We start from the raw sequence: 17314 nt of genomic DNA, 5'->3' as shown, positions 1-17314 counted from the left end.
CACTCTTGCATGAAATGCTTGTGGCCCAGGGCTGACCAGGCTGTCCTCCTACCTCTGGGCTATTTCTTAGTTCCATTGCAGGCTCCTCCTCTCCATTCTATGGGATTCTGGGGGAATATGAGAGTGGTTCAGGTTTCGTGGTTGGCTAACTTGCCTATCTCTCTCTCTCTCACCATCTCTTTCTCTTTTCTCTCTCCCTCTCATTCACCATCTTTCTCGCTTTCCCATATACTCTCCTTTCTCTCCCCTTCCTCCCCCTCTTGCAACACACCAATTTGTTCATTCCTGTGCTTTAAATTCAATCCATATGTCTTTCTTAAATTGATCAGTTCTCTAAATGCCTGATTCCTATTCCCAGTTACCTACTTAATATTCCTGTTCAAATGTCTCACAGATAACTTGAATTAATCATGTCCAAAAATTGAACTCTTGATTTTTCTTCCTATCTAATTTTATTCCTTCTCTAATTTCCCCCAGCTCAGTAGCTGAAATTGCCGAAGACTAATTTGTTACAACCAGAAACCTAAACATATTCCTCTTTCTTTTCTCCCAACATCAATGCAATAAATTAATTAGCACATACTATTGAGTTTACCTCTAAAACGACTTTTGTTTTTAATCCCCTTCTCTTTATTTCCAGGGCTTTGGTGCAAGCCACCCCCATCACCTTATCTTTTGGACTCTTTAATAAAAAGTCTTTTTCACTCTCATCTCTAAATCCACTCCTCCTTGCCTTTCACCTCCTTGACTATCCCATTAAGAAATCTCTGCACTTTAGTCAGATTACAGTGGAGATTTTCTTGAGGAAAAAAGGCAGTGAAAGAGGACAGAACTTCTCCAGAGTCTTGTAGAGAATAGCAAACTTGGCCTTAGAAGCTGAGTTCCTTCTTTGTGGCAATAAATCCTTTCAGATATCTACTGTTGTAGTTTAGTTTTCTTGATGTACTTTTTTTTTTTTTTAATTCAAAGAAGTATTTCATTTTGTGAAGAACTGAGGTATTTGGGCCCTCTTGAGAATAGCTGATGCTAATATGCTTTAGTTTAAATTACATTATTCATCCCCACCTACCACAGGGCAAAAATAAAGTCATAGCTTTGCTAATCGCAAAGCTACCAGAGGCTTCAAAACCCTGTCAGAAGGAAATGGCCTAATTCTTTCTCTGAAACTAGAATAAACAGACATATCTAGACACTATTTCCAAATTGGAAATCTTTTTTCCAGATTGGAAATCTTTGTTAGTTGGCTTATGAAGCAGAAGCATAAAATAATATTAGGAACCATATTTTTGTATAGGTTTTACTACAATGTCAGCTGACCACTTTGGATGGTTTAAGTCCTCCACATTTGGGACACATTCAGCATCCCTAATACCTTATACCCTTTACTCCTTGGCATAACTCATCACCTCTGTTATTTCAGGAAGACAGACCCTAGGCCTCCATCTTGTCAGTCTTACCATTCTTCTATCTGAGAAGTCTTATTGTTGCCCATCCCTCACCCTTACCCACACTCAGCTAAATCCTACACTTTTTTCCTACTCAGCTTCATGAGGTCCATAACACTTAACCAGATGTTAGAAACTGCATGGGTTACTTTCTTCAAATGCCTCTTCAACTCTTAAATTCTGACTTATAATAATTACCCTTTAGTGATTGATTATATTTACAAGCACAGGTAGCATTTTTATAGCACTTAATTTAGAAAATGTTCAATGATTTCTTTCTCCCTGTGTCTAATAGTTCAGCAATGCAGGTAGGTGTCCTTAGCTTTTCTTTACCAACAAGGATTCTGGGCATCAGAAAGATTAAGGAACTTTCCAATGGTCACACAGATAAGAAGGTCCACATCAATTGGTGACATTTGAGATCCTCTTTCCATTATATCACATCACTTCTCTAGCAACTGCTGTGGTTTTTCACTGGGCATTTTATACTCATCATCTATTACTGCAGGAACTTCAGATAATGGAAGTGGAGTTCTTTATTTTCATGCTAATATTTGTCAGATTCTTTGGTTTGGGTTTTTTTTTTTTTTTTTTTTTTTTTGGTCAATTCTATTTTCTAAATAGCTCTAGCTCCCACTTTCCTTACTTTCTGAACATCTGCACTGCCTCTTCCCTAGCTCAGGTTTCTTTCTCTTTTTCCTTCTCCTTCCTCATCCACAAATCTCATTCTCCAAGCATGTTGAATAACTTAATTTTTTCCATCTATATATCTCACCATCAATCCTGGGGCTCATCATCTGGGTTCACAGAGAGAGATGTCTCTGGATGGAATCCAGAAACTTGGATGGACAAAACTTACATTTATTTTCACCAAACTAATTGAACTTTAGTATTTCCTCCAATTATGAATGTAACCAATAAATGGCAGTAGTATTATTAGGACCTGTAATTTTATCACTAATAGAAATCACAGATATTTTTCATATCACATGGCAACTGTTGAAGGTACTACAATATATTATGTATGATTATCATTACAAAGAAACTTATAGTTGTTATTCTCTCTCATCTAAACCTTGGTACCTAATACAGCAAGAAAGAATCACATATAGTGCTGAGTATATAGTACTGAAATATTTTAAAAATTTTGCTACCTGCAGTTTAATACAATCAATTGCCTTTGTAATCCTATAGATTTTACTTTATTCATTAAAAACTTATTCTAGGAAAGGGACCTCAAGGCTTCACCAGATTGTCAGAAGGGTTCAAGGCTCAGAAAAGGCAAGATCCCCTGTCATCATGGTTCCCTTTCCTTAGAATGTTCTTTTGAACTCCACACTCTTCACCTGGCCAACTCTCATTCATTTCCCTGGATGTGATTTATTCCTTTCGTTTTTTTTTCTTTCAGTTTGGCTATACAGCAGGCATATAAAATCTTAGTTGCCCAGCCAGGGATTGAACCTGTGCCCCCTGCAGTGGAGGTGCAGAGACTTAGCTACTAGACCACCAGGGAAGTCCCAAGGGTGGAGTTTAAAGGTAACCCTTGAAGGTCTTTTCCATGATCCTCCAAGATTAGGAGAACGTCATGTCTGTTTTTTTGGCAGTGAACTTTGCTCAATTATGGACTGATTTCACTATGGTATGATTATCTTTCAATCAACTGACTCTAACACACATTCAAGCTCTTTGAGGCCAGCCCAATGGCTTTATCTCTGTTATATCCACCATGTCCAACATGTAGAGGTGCTCAGTGGTCCTCTGTTCAACTGATTCTCACACCATTTTAGTAGCATGCCATCAGTGCCGTTCATTCATACAAACATTTATTCTGAATCTCCTAGGTCCCAGGGACTTTCTAGGCACTGGAAATAAAGCAGAGAATAATACAGAAAGAAATTCCTCACCTAGATGCTTACTTACATGCTCACGAAGTGAAGCTAGTCAATAAACAAAATTTATGAAGTAAAACATTTCAGTCACAAACAACTATGTGATTCCTCTGTTACAAGGTGCCTAGAGTACTCAAAGTCATAGAGACCAAAAGTAGAATGGTGGTTACCAGGAGCGAGGAGAGGAAAGAGGGATGCTGTTGCTGCTAAGTCACTTCAGTTGTGTCCGACTCTGTGTGACCCCACAGACGGCAGCCCACCAGGCTCCCCTGTCCCTGGGATTCTCCAGGCAAGAACACTGGAGTGGGTTGCCATTTCCTTCTCCAATGCATGAAAGTGAAAAGTGAAAGTGAAGTCGCTCAGTCGTGTCCGACTGTTAGCGACCCCATGGACTGCAGCCTACCAGGCTCCTCCATCCATGGGATTTTCCAGGCAAGAGTACTGGGGTGGGATGCCATTTCCTTCTCCAAAGAGGGATGAGGAGTTACTATTTAACAGGTACAGCCTTTCAGTTTAGGAAGACTGGTCTGAAGATGGATGGTGGTGGTCACACCACAATGTGAATGAACTGCACACTTTGAAATAGTTAATATGGTAAAGGTTATGTATATTTCATCACAATTTTTCAAAAGTAAAACACACTATATTAGATGGGAAATGTGCTGGAGAAAAGTAAAGATGGGAAGTGGGAAGAAGGAAGCCCTGAGAGAAAAGAGGCTGGGAGAGGCCTCAGAAGTACGGATTTCTTGCTTGTTTTTGCTCAGGGTCTGAGCTTCAAGCACAGACCACCTCTTTGGAAGAAGATTCAGAAAGACCTGACTCTTCTATATGATCATCAGCAGTGGATACGAAAGTAGAGGTTTTTTTTTAAACATGTGTTGCTAAGTTCCCAAGAACTGGTTGCCTTGCATTCCCCTAATGCCTTCTGGGAAAAGCATATATTCAGTGAAAGAAATCTTTAGGAAGAATATTGGCATCTCTAATTGTTACTTGGACCTACCATTTATCTTTCTCCTCCATTTTTCAGTTTGACATAAGCACTTCTCTACCGTGCATCATCAAAGAATTATGAGACCATTTGAGGAGGTGAATAGGATTCATTTTTGAAAAATCAGATAATTATATCTGATTTATGTCTCTTGTGTCCTCATAAATCACCTTAATATCCATGCTTCTGTAAGTTTGGTTTTATACTATTTATTTTTCTAACTTACGAAGATAATCAATGGGGAGTCCAAGTCTAATTGTAGTCTCTCAGTGAGTAATTTGACTTCTGGTTCTTTTTTTATTAAAATACAGGCTTTTATTCAAGTAAATACTATCAAATTTTGAGGTTTAAAGGTTTGATTTCAAAGTTTGATCTACAAAATACCAAAACACCTGGCTATAAAGTGAAACGTCTATCCAGTCAAGGTTGTTTATGCTTTGCAGTATCAACCACAGAGCCTAGTTGATTTTTTTTAGGATATTTTGACAAATAAGTAAACACAGACCTCCTAATACTCTTGTATGCCTCTAATGTAAAATTTCTGCCATGCAAGGACAGTGCGACCAGAAAAGTCTCATGAAACATTGTATCTACTACTCCTTTATAATGTTTTCTTATTTAGTTATAAAAATTGCTTAGGAGTTTAAAAAATTACAAATCATTCTCAATGAAATAGCGAGACTTTCATACCTTACTGGAAACTGGCAAAGGATGAGTCATCTTGTCTTGCCTAGATCCTAAAGTACAGATTGCCAGAGCTGAATTCTTTAAATATTAAAAATATTCCTTCCCTCTTCTTACCATCTTCTGAGACATTCAGACAAAAAACATGGAGTTGAACTGAAAACACAACCTAGAAGCAAGCAAGTTATCTAATTATAAAAATGACATGTGACTTAGAGAACAAGCTTCTGTGATCATGGTGCTACCATTAATTTTCCTCTTTGGGTCATTTTTAATTCTTTCAAATAGGAACCCTTTGACATTTCAATCATTGTGAAGATGTATTAGTACCACTTCTAACATTCTTAGAAAATGGAAATATTTAAGTGACTGCTAAAATCAGAATCCTAGACTGAATATGTTATCAGCTTCAGGGTTTTAAGGCCAGCAATGTCTAGTGTCAGAAACTTTTAAAAGTCATTTCTTTCATAATTTAGATGAATTCTGAATCCTTTTCATTCTTTTATCCACTTTCTATATCTATTTAATTTAACATAAAATAATCCATTCTCTTACAACATGTAATCTATTCCTGGGCTTTATTTTCATAATGAAATTCATTTGTGCACAGTAATGAACCCCATGGTTTCATTAAAGGAAAAGAATTTAACTTGTCTGAGTCTTGCTTTCCTCATCTGTAAAATGGCAAAAGCTCTTATCACCTCTAAGAGCATGATTTGTGAAATGATTTGCTCTCTTGGTGTAATTTGTAACCAATGCACACACCCACCAACTCTCCTTCAGCACAGAGCCCGATGAATTCTCATCTGAGCTCTTTCCAAAGACTCCTCACAGGGCTCTACCCTGCCTAGCTCTCTTCACTCCACAAACTATCCCACACATGGTTGAGCTGCAGAGAAACATCTCACATGCAAGAAGCAGGTGTGAAACTGGCTTGCTCCAGAATTTATTACAAACCCTTAAACCCAAGGTCCTCAGCAGCATGTCACCACGCTTTCCCACTTGTGTGTGCGCTAAGTCACTCAGTCGTGTCCAACTCTGCAACCCCATGAGCTTGCCAGGCTCCTTTGTCCGTGGGATTCTCCAAGCAAGAATACTGGAGTGGGTTGTCGTTCCCTTCTCCAGGGATCAAACCTGAGTCTTCTCTTATGTCTCCTGCAACGGCAGGTGGTTCCTTACCACCAGCGCCACCTTAACTCTCTTTCCCACTTGCCTTTCTTCTAATCCGCCTCCTCCTACTCCCTCTCCCCTTCCTCTGTCCTTCTTCCCCTTCCTCCTCCTCCTCTTTCTTATTCTTCATGTTCCCTGCAATTGTTCATTTGGTCATTCAAATATATTTACTGAGGACTGATTCTCTGAGCAATTTGTAAGGTGCTAGAAGCAGTGATGAGCCAAACCAAAGAACTTCCAGGTAGGGCACTACTTATATAAAGACCTAGGTGAGAAGAAGTGAGGAATCTACGAGAAGAGGTGTATAGGCTGAGCGGCTGGAGTAGAGAGTCTGAAAGTAGGGGCAAGTTTGTGGAATAAAGTGAAAAAAAAAAAAAAAACAAAAAAAGCAATAGAGCCTCACAGACTTCCTTAACGTTTTGTGTAGCTGCGTCATTATTCTGAGCACAACGAGAAACTCCATTGGTTGAACAGAGCTGCCATTCCCTGCAATTTTCCTTCCCCAAAGTTAGTGCTTCTGCAGTTTCTGAAGTGTGAACTACACTCTTCATCTCTCCAATTCATAAGCATTATCTCGAGGACCAATTTCAATAGCCATCTCTTCCACGGAAAGGTTCCTCCTCTCCCTAAACCAGATGAACTTGTATTGAAGCCATTTAGCTCCTTATCTCTTTCAAGTACGACACTTCTAGGGTCTGATATGATAGCTACTAGCTCCATGGGGTTATCAAACACCTGAAATGTGACTGACTAGTCTGAATTGAGAATAAGCTGACGTACATACCAGAGGTTAAAGACTTTTATGAAATAAATAAATAAAGAAAGAACATAAAATACTTCATTGATAACTTCATATTGACTACATTTTGAAATGATAATATTTGATTATGTTGGGTTAAATAATTACATGTTCATGGTCAGTCGGTTCAGTCATGTCTGACTCTTTGTGACTCCATGGGCTGTAGCCTGCCAGGCTTCTCTCTCAGTGGGATTCTCCAGGCAAGAATACTGGAGTGGGTTGCTATGCCCTCCTCCAGGGGTTCTTCCTGACCCAGGGATCAAACCCGCTTCTCTTCTTTACCACCAGTGCCACCTGGGAAGCCAAATAATTATATTATTGAAATTAATTTCCTCTTTCATTTTCCTTTTTTTAATGCAGTTAGTGGAACATTTTAGATTATTGATACTAATGTGGTTCACATTATATTTCTAGTAAACAACACTCTTCTAAACTGTATACTTCCTGAATGGTGAATGTTTATTCAATTATGTATTTGTTTATTCCCCTCAGGAACATACTAGCTGGTCCATAGTAAAGACTCAGTAAATACTGTTTAAATTCATTGCCATTCTCTAAAGTATTTTTTAAAAGTACTTTGCAATTTTAATACACTTGTCGTTTTTAGAGATGTGTAGCCAAAACTCCCCAGTGAAAACAATGGGTGGGGAAGGCGCACAGGTTTTTTCCCCTTGGGCCCCGAGAAGGCTGATGTACAGAACATGTGGTTTGACCATGGCAGACACAGTGGGTCATGACGGATGATTCAGAAGGTTGCTGTTTCCAAAACAAGAATTTTTATTGCAGTATGTGGAAGGAGCATTAAGACCAGAGGATCCTTGTGGTTTCTCGCTGTATCTGTGGAAAAAATCTGTGGTTAAGGTTTAAATTAAACTGACATTAAAAGAGCCTTTGTAGTTACAATGCGCATTTTAACATCTGTTGCTATAGCTATACCAACACTGAATATTGTGAGTGATGGTTTAGGAGTGGTGGAATATAAATGTGGTTTCCTGCCTATGATTTTCTAGGGTTGACTTGGTCTTTTTTAATGATGAGACATAGACTAAGGAAAATTATTAAGCGCGTAGAAAAGAAAACAGAAAGCAAAAATTATCAAGATTCCAAGCACTTCTGGTATGAGGGGAGAAGTATTCAGGACTCCCAAGCACCAGAGCTGTGATTGTATGGATTCTTTTGTTTTGGCCAGTTTCAGGCTTAGAGCAGTTTTCCTTATGGTTCATGGAGGCTCTCCCATGGCAACCCTGCACACACATTCTCCTCTTTGTTAAGGGACCTTGGAGGATGAACCAAAAACTATTTTTCATCATAAAATAGTTGGGAACACCTCTTAACCAATTTGTAAAACTGACTGCAAAGATATTTTGTTTTACGCCCTGGTTAAGATGTTTCATTTTAGACTAGTTTTCGTTCAATTGATTATGGCCAATGGGGAAAAAATCACATTATTGGATTTTCCTCTGAAGAAACAGAGGGGGAGCTCCAGAATTAATAAACACCTCTCTAATATACCATCATCATATGTAGTTATGGTAATGTTGTTTCTGTTTGTTTCTCAATAAATTTGAGTAAGCTCAAAGAACTTTTGCTGAAAATAATTTAATTATGCCAAACATACTGTATATGACAAATACTAGGATAAAAAGGTGTTTGTATATTTGTGGTGGTGGTATAGTACATTCTGTGGCAAGGCAGCAAAAATGAGTAGATAGGATTCTGAAAAACGACGGACCTGATTCTGCATCTTACTTGCTCTGTGACTTTAGGCAAGTCAAGTGGCCTCTCTGAGCCTTAGTATTTTATATATATATACATAAAATAGGGATGATGTTGTCTTTCTGGGGCGTTAGGCATAAGAGGTGATAACTGCACAGTCCCTGGGACACAATAGTTCTTCAGTAATAGAAAACTGGTTTTAGTGTATTGAGACATTATTGATGGAAACATTGGTGGAAATTTGACATCATTTTTACTGAAATAGAGTTTTTACTTGAATGAATGCTGAACATTTATGAATCTAGACTGGGGAAAAAACATCAAACTCAGGTTCTGTAACCTCAGATATTACCTCACTCACAAATCATGACATTTTACATACTCACTGTTAATATAGGGCACCAAAAATTCAATAAAAACAAACAAAAACAACCTCTCGAATAATCATTTGAATTTTAGTGTATTTGATAGCATTTTTTTCCCCTTAGAAATCTAGTCTTTGAGAGGAAAGCAAGAAATTCTATGAAAACTGACTTTAGAAAGAACAGTTAATATTTTTCTTCTTGCTCATTTATATGCAGTAACCAAAATTAGTCATTTAATCACTGTTCTGAGATGATGCTTTCTTTACCAGGCTAGTATATGTAGAATTCTGAAATAAGGTCTGAAAACCCGGGTTAACTAGAAAATTAATGTCAATTACACTTAAGTTTTAGAGTAACTTCAAATACCAAATGAATAAACTTTTCTTCTAGTCAAGGACTAAAAATATTTTTTTCACCACATGTAAAATCTGGAAAATTTTAAATATGTCTGTTAAAAACATCTTCATTTCCAGGAATATGAGCGAAAACAATTAAGAGCAACATGGAGATTTTAAAAGGTGAAAAATAGTAGTGAAAAGTATATTCAATTCTAAGATTTATGATTTCTCTTCAGCTCAATTAAAATAATACTCTTTTAGAAATTCCTTTTTAAAATATTTCAAAGCCTACATTCTTTTGAATTAATATAATTGCATTTAATTGAATGAAATAAATGAGAACAGAAACAAGATTATGTTAACCACTATCAGAATACATACAATATCCTTCAAGATAGCTAGACATAGGGACTTTAAACAGGCATAATTTCTGTCTAAGAACTAATGATTAGAGTTAAAAGGTGTCTCATTTTAAATGAGAAAATCCATTATATTCATCTCCAGTGGTAAGCGATGATTATTATATTGTAATTATATTCTATACTGGCTCCATATCTCAGCCAAAGTTGCTGAAGAGTAGGAAAAATAATTATAGCAAGAAATTCTATGAAGTGTACATCAAGGAATGTAAAACTCGAGGGAGAAGTCTTTAATGAGAATGGCTTGCATGTTGGCATCAGGGTTGGGTACACAGGGCACACATTAAATATCTGTTTTGCAGGCTGATTTCTAAGTCACCTCCTAGCGTTGAAGTTATTCTCATAAGATTCCATCAATAGTATTGAGAGATGCAGACAGTTGCATTAGGCATTACAACATTATAATGCCATTTGTGCATTTCAAAAATAGCCTTTTAAAAAATTCTGTATTCTATGCTTATCTATATAGAATAGAATTTGTTTTCTGGCTACACTCTCATAGAAAAATTTGTGGAAATTGTACATTGTTAAAGCCATTTGGCTGAGAGATGTTACCTAGTTTGGTAAGAAAAACTCTGCTATTTAAGTCTATAAGTTCCCTAACCTTCTCCAAGTCCTGATCTGTTACAGAATGGTTGGATAACTTCTGAAAAGCATCAGCTTTATATTTTGCAAAATTAGAACCATGTGAGAAGCTTTACTCAGAGGAAGAATATGTAGCTAGGATGTTTAAGCTTAATACAATGGTCCACAAATTAGAAATATTATTTAATGAACCACAGCAAAGTCCAGAAAGAACAGTTATAAGAGCAAATAAAATTCCAAAGAATAATAAAAGAGCTGTAAGGAAGAGACTCATTTAATGCCTAGAACCAAAGAAAAAAGCATCATTTGGGCACTTCACAGAATGAAAGATGCTGTTCAGGATTTGTGGAGAGCAAAGTCAAGTGGGCCTTAGGAACCATCACTACAAACAAAGCTAGTGGAGGTGATGGAATTCCAGCTGAGCTATTTCAAATCCTCAAAGATGATGCTGTGAAAGTGCTACAGTCAATATGCCAGCAAATTTGGAAAACTCAACAGTGGCCACAGGACTGGAAAAGGACAGTTTTCATTCTAATCCCAAAGAAAGGCAATGCCAAAGAATGTTCAAACTACTGCACAATTGCACTCATCTCACATGATAGCAAAGTAATGCTCAAAATTATCCAAGTTAGGCTTCAACAGTATATGAACCGAGAGCTTCCAGATGTTCAAGCTGAATTTAGAAAAGGCAGAGGAACCAGAGATCAAATTGCCAACATCTGTTGGATCACAGAAAAAGCAACAGAGTTCCAGAAAAACATCTACTGCTGCTTCATTGACTACACCAAAGCCTTTGTGTGGATCACACAAACTGGAAAATTCTTAAAGAGATGGGAATACCAGACTACCTTACCTGCCTCCTGAGAAATCTGTATGCAGGTCAGGAAGCAACTGACATGGAACAACAGACTGGTTCCAAATAGGGAAAGGAATACATTAAGGCTGTATACTGTCACTATGCTTATTTAACTTATATGCAGAGTACATCATGCAAAATGCTGGGCTGGATGAAGCACAAGCTGGAATTAAGATTGCAGAGAGAAATATCAATAACCTCAGATATGAAGATGACACAACCTTTATGGCAGAAAGTGAAGAGGAACTAAAGAGGCTCTTGATGAAAGTGAAAGAGAAGAGTGAAAAAGCTGGCTTAAAACTCAACATTCAAAAACCAAAGATCATGGCATCTGGTCCTATCGCTTCATGGCAAATAGATGGGAAAACAATGGAAACAGTGAGAGATTTTAAGGGTCTCCAAAATCACTGCAAATGGTGACTGCAGCCATGAAATTAAAAGACACTTGCTCCTTGGAAGAAAAGCTATGATCAACCTAAAAAAAAGCTATGATCAACCTAAAAAAAAGTGAAAGTGAAGTCATTCAGTCATGTCTGACTCTTTGTGACCCCATGGATTGTAGCCTACCAGGCTTGTCTGTCCATGGGATTTTCCAGGCAAGAGTATCAGATTGGGTTGTCATTTCCTTCTCCAAGGATCTTTCCGATCCAGGGATTGATCCTGGGTCTCCTGCATTGCAGGCAGACACTTTACCCTCTGAGCCACCAAGGAAGCCCAAACAGCATATTAAAAAGCATAGACATTACTTTACCAACAAAGGTCCATCTCGTCAAAGGTCTGGTTTTTCCAGTAGTCATGTATGGATGTGAGAGGTGGATCATAAAGAAAGCTGAGTGCTGAAAAACGGATGTTTTTGAACTGTGGTGTTGGAAAAGACTCTTGAGAGTCCCTTGAACAGCAAGAACATCAAACCAGTCAATCCTAAAAGAAATCAACCCTGAATATTCATTGGAAGGGCCGATGCTGAAGGTAAAGCTCTAATACTTTGGCCACCTGATGTGAAGAACTAAGTTATTGGAAAAGACCCTGATGCTGGGAAAGATTGAAGGCAGGAGGAGAAGGGGACAACAGAGGATGAGATGGTTGGATGGCATCACTGTCTCAATGCACATGAGTTTGAACAAACTCTGGGAGTAGATGATGGACAGGGAAGCCTGGTGTGCTGTGGTTCATGGAGTTACAAAGAGTCAGACAGGGCTAAGTGACTGAACTGAACTGAACTGATACATGTATACTCATTTCACATACTCACAGAGGGCTCACCTGCCTTCCTGTTACTATCATTTGTTGTCTTTTAATTCTTACCACTTTTTAGATAAGTATGATCATTACCTCTTAATGGATGGGAAAATACTCAAAAGTTTATTAGCTGCTCAAAATCTCACTTATTAAGTCCAAGAAACAACACTTGAAATCAGATCTTCTAACAGTATTAAGACAGTGAGAAAAACATCAAAATTGACAAAAGCTAAAGCTGTGAATGGATACATGGATGAAAAAGTTGGATCGAGATCATAAAAGTATGATTATGGCCTCAACTCAAGGAAGCTGGAATAGAAACTGAGACTGTGAAATTTCCAAAAACTGGATCCACTATTTCATTCAGACCCCACAGGGTGACAGATAGTTACTTAGCAACTAATACAGCAAATATTTGCCGAACTTGATGCACGCAAGACTCTGCTTGGGGTGACAAGTGAAACAGATCTCTAAAGTGAAATCTTTATTCTTAAAAAATTTACCATTGAGTAAATGACACAAGTTAAGAACTTAAGTTGCTGCTATAAGGCATCTATTCACCCCTTTACCCATATATTCATCTACAAATACTAAGACATTTCTATGTGCCCTCAAGACAGTCATGAATAAGATATAGGTAATAAAATGATAATAGAAAATATCCTCTGCAGGGTACAGATGTCTTTCAACAGAGAAAGGCCTCTGGAAGACTGAATGAGGCCTCTGGAAGACTGAGACTGGGAGAAACTCTTCACCTGGGAGAGCAAAATGATCAAGAACAGAGTTGAGGATTCCTAGGAAAATGAACCGAGCACACCAACCCCACACCTTTTCATGCTGGCTCTTATATGTTTCTGGAGGAAAATGACTAGGCAGGCAACAGCTATAATGAGAAGACAGTGATAAGTAAAAATATTAAAGCCTATGAATAAAAAGCACTTGGTAAAATTATAAGTAAATCATTTATCACTCCCTAAGTCAAATAAATGTCAAAATCAAATAAATGTTGTGGAAATCACTGGTCCAAGGACCTGTTAGAAGTTTTAGAGTAGTTCTCAAGGTCTCCTGCAGTCTCTTAGAAAAAGGAATGGCAACTGGCAAAGAATCAGTCTTAGAGACTGAACCCTCAGGGGAATTCTGAGTATAAATGAAGTCCTCCTAGTTCATATACCCATGACATGTTATTCTCTCCTAACCCTTCTTGTGTGATATTATGGTGAAAAATTCTGTATTTCTCATAATCCCAAGAGAGGAATATACCTCATGGTAATCATCCATGAAAATAAATAGTAGCTGGAATCTTTAAAGAGTGCATGAATCGTGGTGCCATACAGTATACCGACTCACATGAGAAGTTTGAAGTAAAAATGTGGGGTTCAAGGAGGAAGATACTTCATGGAGTTGTAATGAGCCTTCATGAAGATGGTTTTAGAGCCAGGTTTTCAAGTTTGGGTAAGATTTGACCCTGCAAAATTGAGAAGAGATGAAAAATAAAAGTCACTCCTATTGACAAGAACATATGAGAATCCAGAAGCTCAACAGTCAAAAAATGAAGGATCTGAAGATCAAATCATCTGTTTTGGCTGGTACATGGCAGAAAGGTAGGCGAATCATGGGGAATCAGACAGTAAATGTTACTTGGGCCAGAGCATGGAGAGAGTCCAGGTAATAGCTAAACAAAGTGACTTGGTACTTATTCAGTAGAAAATAAAAAGTCATTGAAGGTACTATGTAAGGAAGTAATATAATCAACACTATGTTTTAGGAAGAAGACACCAGCAGGAAAGTGTAAGGTAAGTTGGAAAGAGGCAAAAGAGAAAGGGAAATGAGTAGGCTGCTGCAATAGTGTTTAATCACCACTTAACCTATGACTCCTGGGTTCCTAAAGAACATTCCCTATGGGACTGAGGAGAGAAAATGTTCTATTGAGCTCACTGTCTGCTGACCACAGTTCTTATTTCAGTGAACAGTGTTTCCTTAATACTCAATTCACTAGAGGCAAGCCTAGAATTCAAATTCCTTGTTTTCATATACTCTGAATTTTTGTTTTGTTTTGGTGGATTTATTACCCAAAGTACCCACCAAAATCCATTTTAAAATTTTTATTTCACCTTTTTGAAAGATTCTTTCCTATTTTTTGATTAATTAGAATTAATTTCTTTTATATCAGAATGTGTGCTTAGTTGCTCAGTCGTGTCTGACTCTTTGCAACCCCATGGACTGTAGCCCGCCGGGCTCCTCTGTCCATGGGGATTCTCCAGGCAAGAATACTAGAGTGGGTTGCCATGCCCTTCTCCAGGAGATCTTCCCAAGCCAGGGATCGAACCCAGGTCTCCCACATTGCAGGCTGATTCTTTACCATCTGAGCTACCAGACCAAGTATTTGCCCTATATTTCTTCATGAAATGAAACTATTTACCTTATTTAATCCTGGACATGGCCAGTCAAATGATTTAACACTTTTTATTATCTTCTGGTACTTGGTGGAGGGTTGAGAGATAGCTGGATTATGGAAAGAAATGAAATTTTGGTCATTATTGATTTCGGATATAAATAAAGACCATAAAATCCAAACTGTAAGAACAATTTGAGTTCAAGCAATTGGACAGTTTTTATGCTATATACAATCTTCATCATATAGTCTGCTCTGTCATTTGCACAGAGAATAACCTGAATTCCATCTTCTCTTTCCCCAAACAAGGGCTGATGCTCAGTTGATATACATTGTCAAGACATACTGATTCTGAAGTACTGAAATATTTCTATAAGGGTTAGTGTAGCCACTATCCAGAGCCTTCTGAGTGTTTTCTCCCTCCAACCAACCCAGCTGTTCTTGCCTGCCCCAAAGGACTCTTCAAGAACTCTCTACAATCTAAAAGCAAAGAAGTGAAATTGGAACAGTAGGAGCCCCAGACAAACCTGCCTGGGTCCTACAGACAATATCCTGTGCTCTGTGTCCCTGATGTTCAACTGGTGAAATATTTTGAATTATATCTACCTAAAAGCAACTTTCTTTTCCCAGGGAATTATATTCCTTGCATCTAATTACAATAAAAGTAAACAAAATTTTTTTAAAAACTGCTTACTTTATCTGAAATCTGGGTGTGATGTGTCTCTGCTTCTCAGTTCTGCCTCTCACTAGGTGGATTATTATCTCAGGCTTTTTCATGTGACAAGAGATAGGCTGCTGGTATTTCCTCAAGACACTTCCCTGCTGCTGCTGCCGCTGCTGCTAAGTCGCTTCAGTCATGTCTGACTCTGTGCGACCCAATAGACGGCAGCCCAACAGGCTCCCATGTCCCTGAGATTCTCCAGGCAAGAACACTGGAGTGGGTTGCCATTTCCTTCTTCAATGCATGAAAGTGCAAGTGAAGTCGCTCAGTCGTGTCCGACTCTTTGCGACCCCACGGACTGCAGCCTACCAGGCTCCTCCGTCCCTAGCATCTGCTATCCAAAAAGAAGAAAACTCTACCTCCCAAGTTTCTGTATGAAAAGATTGCAGAGAAGGATTCTGATCGGTGCTGATTAGGTCACGTGCCAACTCTTGGACCAATCACCGTGGCTAGAGGCATGAGATTTTAAACAGTTGTCTTTGCCTGAAAATTATATATGATGCTCTCCCCATAAAGCTAAAAAGTTTGCTATTTCCTTTTGAGTTTAATGAGGACCATATTACTATAATGCATTAATATGTATTTCTAGATTATATACTCCTTTCTCATTGACTTATTTTTCCTTCAACAACACTTCAGCTGATGATGCAAAGTATTGCTGTCCTTTGGCAGATAACAGCATTTCTGGAAAGGGTGGGATCTCTAGGGATAATGTTCGCTGGACTCTCTCCGATTCTAATTCTTTGTTTTAATATTATTATTAGTTTTTTTCACATCCCCAGAATTCATCTGTCCTGAAAAAAAATGTCTTTTTCTCCTTCTCCACTTACACAGATTTATATTAATGATTATTTTCCTCTGTCTCAGTTGTCCTGAGGTCGCAGTGAGTTTTCAGATTTCAGCAGTTTTCATAGGACTTTCAAACATCTGCAATTCATTCTGAATCCCTTCGCCCATCTCCCACAGTTTCAGTACCTCACAAAATTCTTGAACATAGTAAGAGACTTACTAAATATCTATTTATTAGCTTTGACTCCCTTCTTGTTTTCAGGGAACAGTTAAATCTTAGCATTTTCTTTATAAAACATGAAGTGAGGGAAAAAATAGAATACTGAAATAGAAACCATTACCAATGCAGCACAAGCATCATTTGGAGGAAAACTGTTTTTGCATAAAATTGAAACTGACTGTACTGTGCAATTTCTTTTATAAGAAGATTCGAGGAAGAAGCAGGAACATCAGGGAGTAGTAATAAGCCCCCATTTTGGATGTTAATCATCCTCCCTTTCATTTAGCACTTGCAATTTAATTAAGGAATGTACACTGTTCAAATAATGAGACTTTCATTCAGTCTGTATCATTGCAATTTAAATGGATTCTCTAACAACTGCCCTTAAGACCATAAGATTATTTTAAGAGCCCTGTGAGGTTGGGTTTTTTTTTTTTTGTCTTTTTTTTCCCAGTTTATCTAATGGAGGTAATACAGTTGTGGATGAATGGGACTTGATTGGCAAGCAGAGAGAAAATGTAGTGGGTAAAAACAAATGTCACTTGATCATTTGTTCATTCAACAGGCTAAGCACAGCACACTGTAGAAGTAGGAGTTCCAGACTGTCGTAGCAGAACCCAATGAAGAAATGGCCTTGAATCTGTGATGTGGCTGAAAGGCACTGTGGGGCTTACCCGCGCCAAGCTCTTCATTTCACAG

At 38.0% G+C, this 17314-nt stretch overlaps 1 long non-coding RNA gene across 1 annotated transcript; it reads right to left on the bottom strand.

The window, feature by feature from the left end:
- Nucleotides 1-7728: 7728 nt before the first annotated feature.
- On the bottom strand, nt 7729-14995 carry LOC129620039 (uncharacterized). Its single transcript, XR_008698348.1, has 3 exons — nt 14913-14995; nt 13841-13958; nt 7729-7812 (listed from the first exon to the last, which is right to left on the bottom strand). It is a non-coding gene; the product is annotated as an uncharacterized LOC129620039 (long non-coding RNA).
- Between the last annotated feature and the right edge of the window lie 2319 nt (nt 14996-17314).

Source organism: Bubalus kerabau, chromosome 9, assembly GCF_029407905.1.
Source record: "Bubalus kerabau isolate K-KA32 ecotype Philippines breed swamp buffalo chromosome 9, PCC_UOA_SB_1v2, whole genome shotgun sequence".
In the NCBI taxonomy this organism is placed as follows: Eukaryota; Metazoa; Chordata; class Mammalia; order Artiodactyla; family Bovidae; genus Bubalus; species Bubalus kerabau.
Note: the sequence above shows the minus strand (reverse complement) of the source record. Positions and strands in the feature narration are given on the sequence as shown.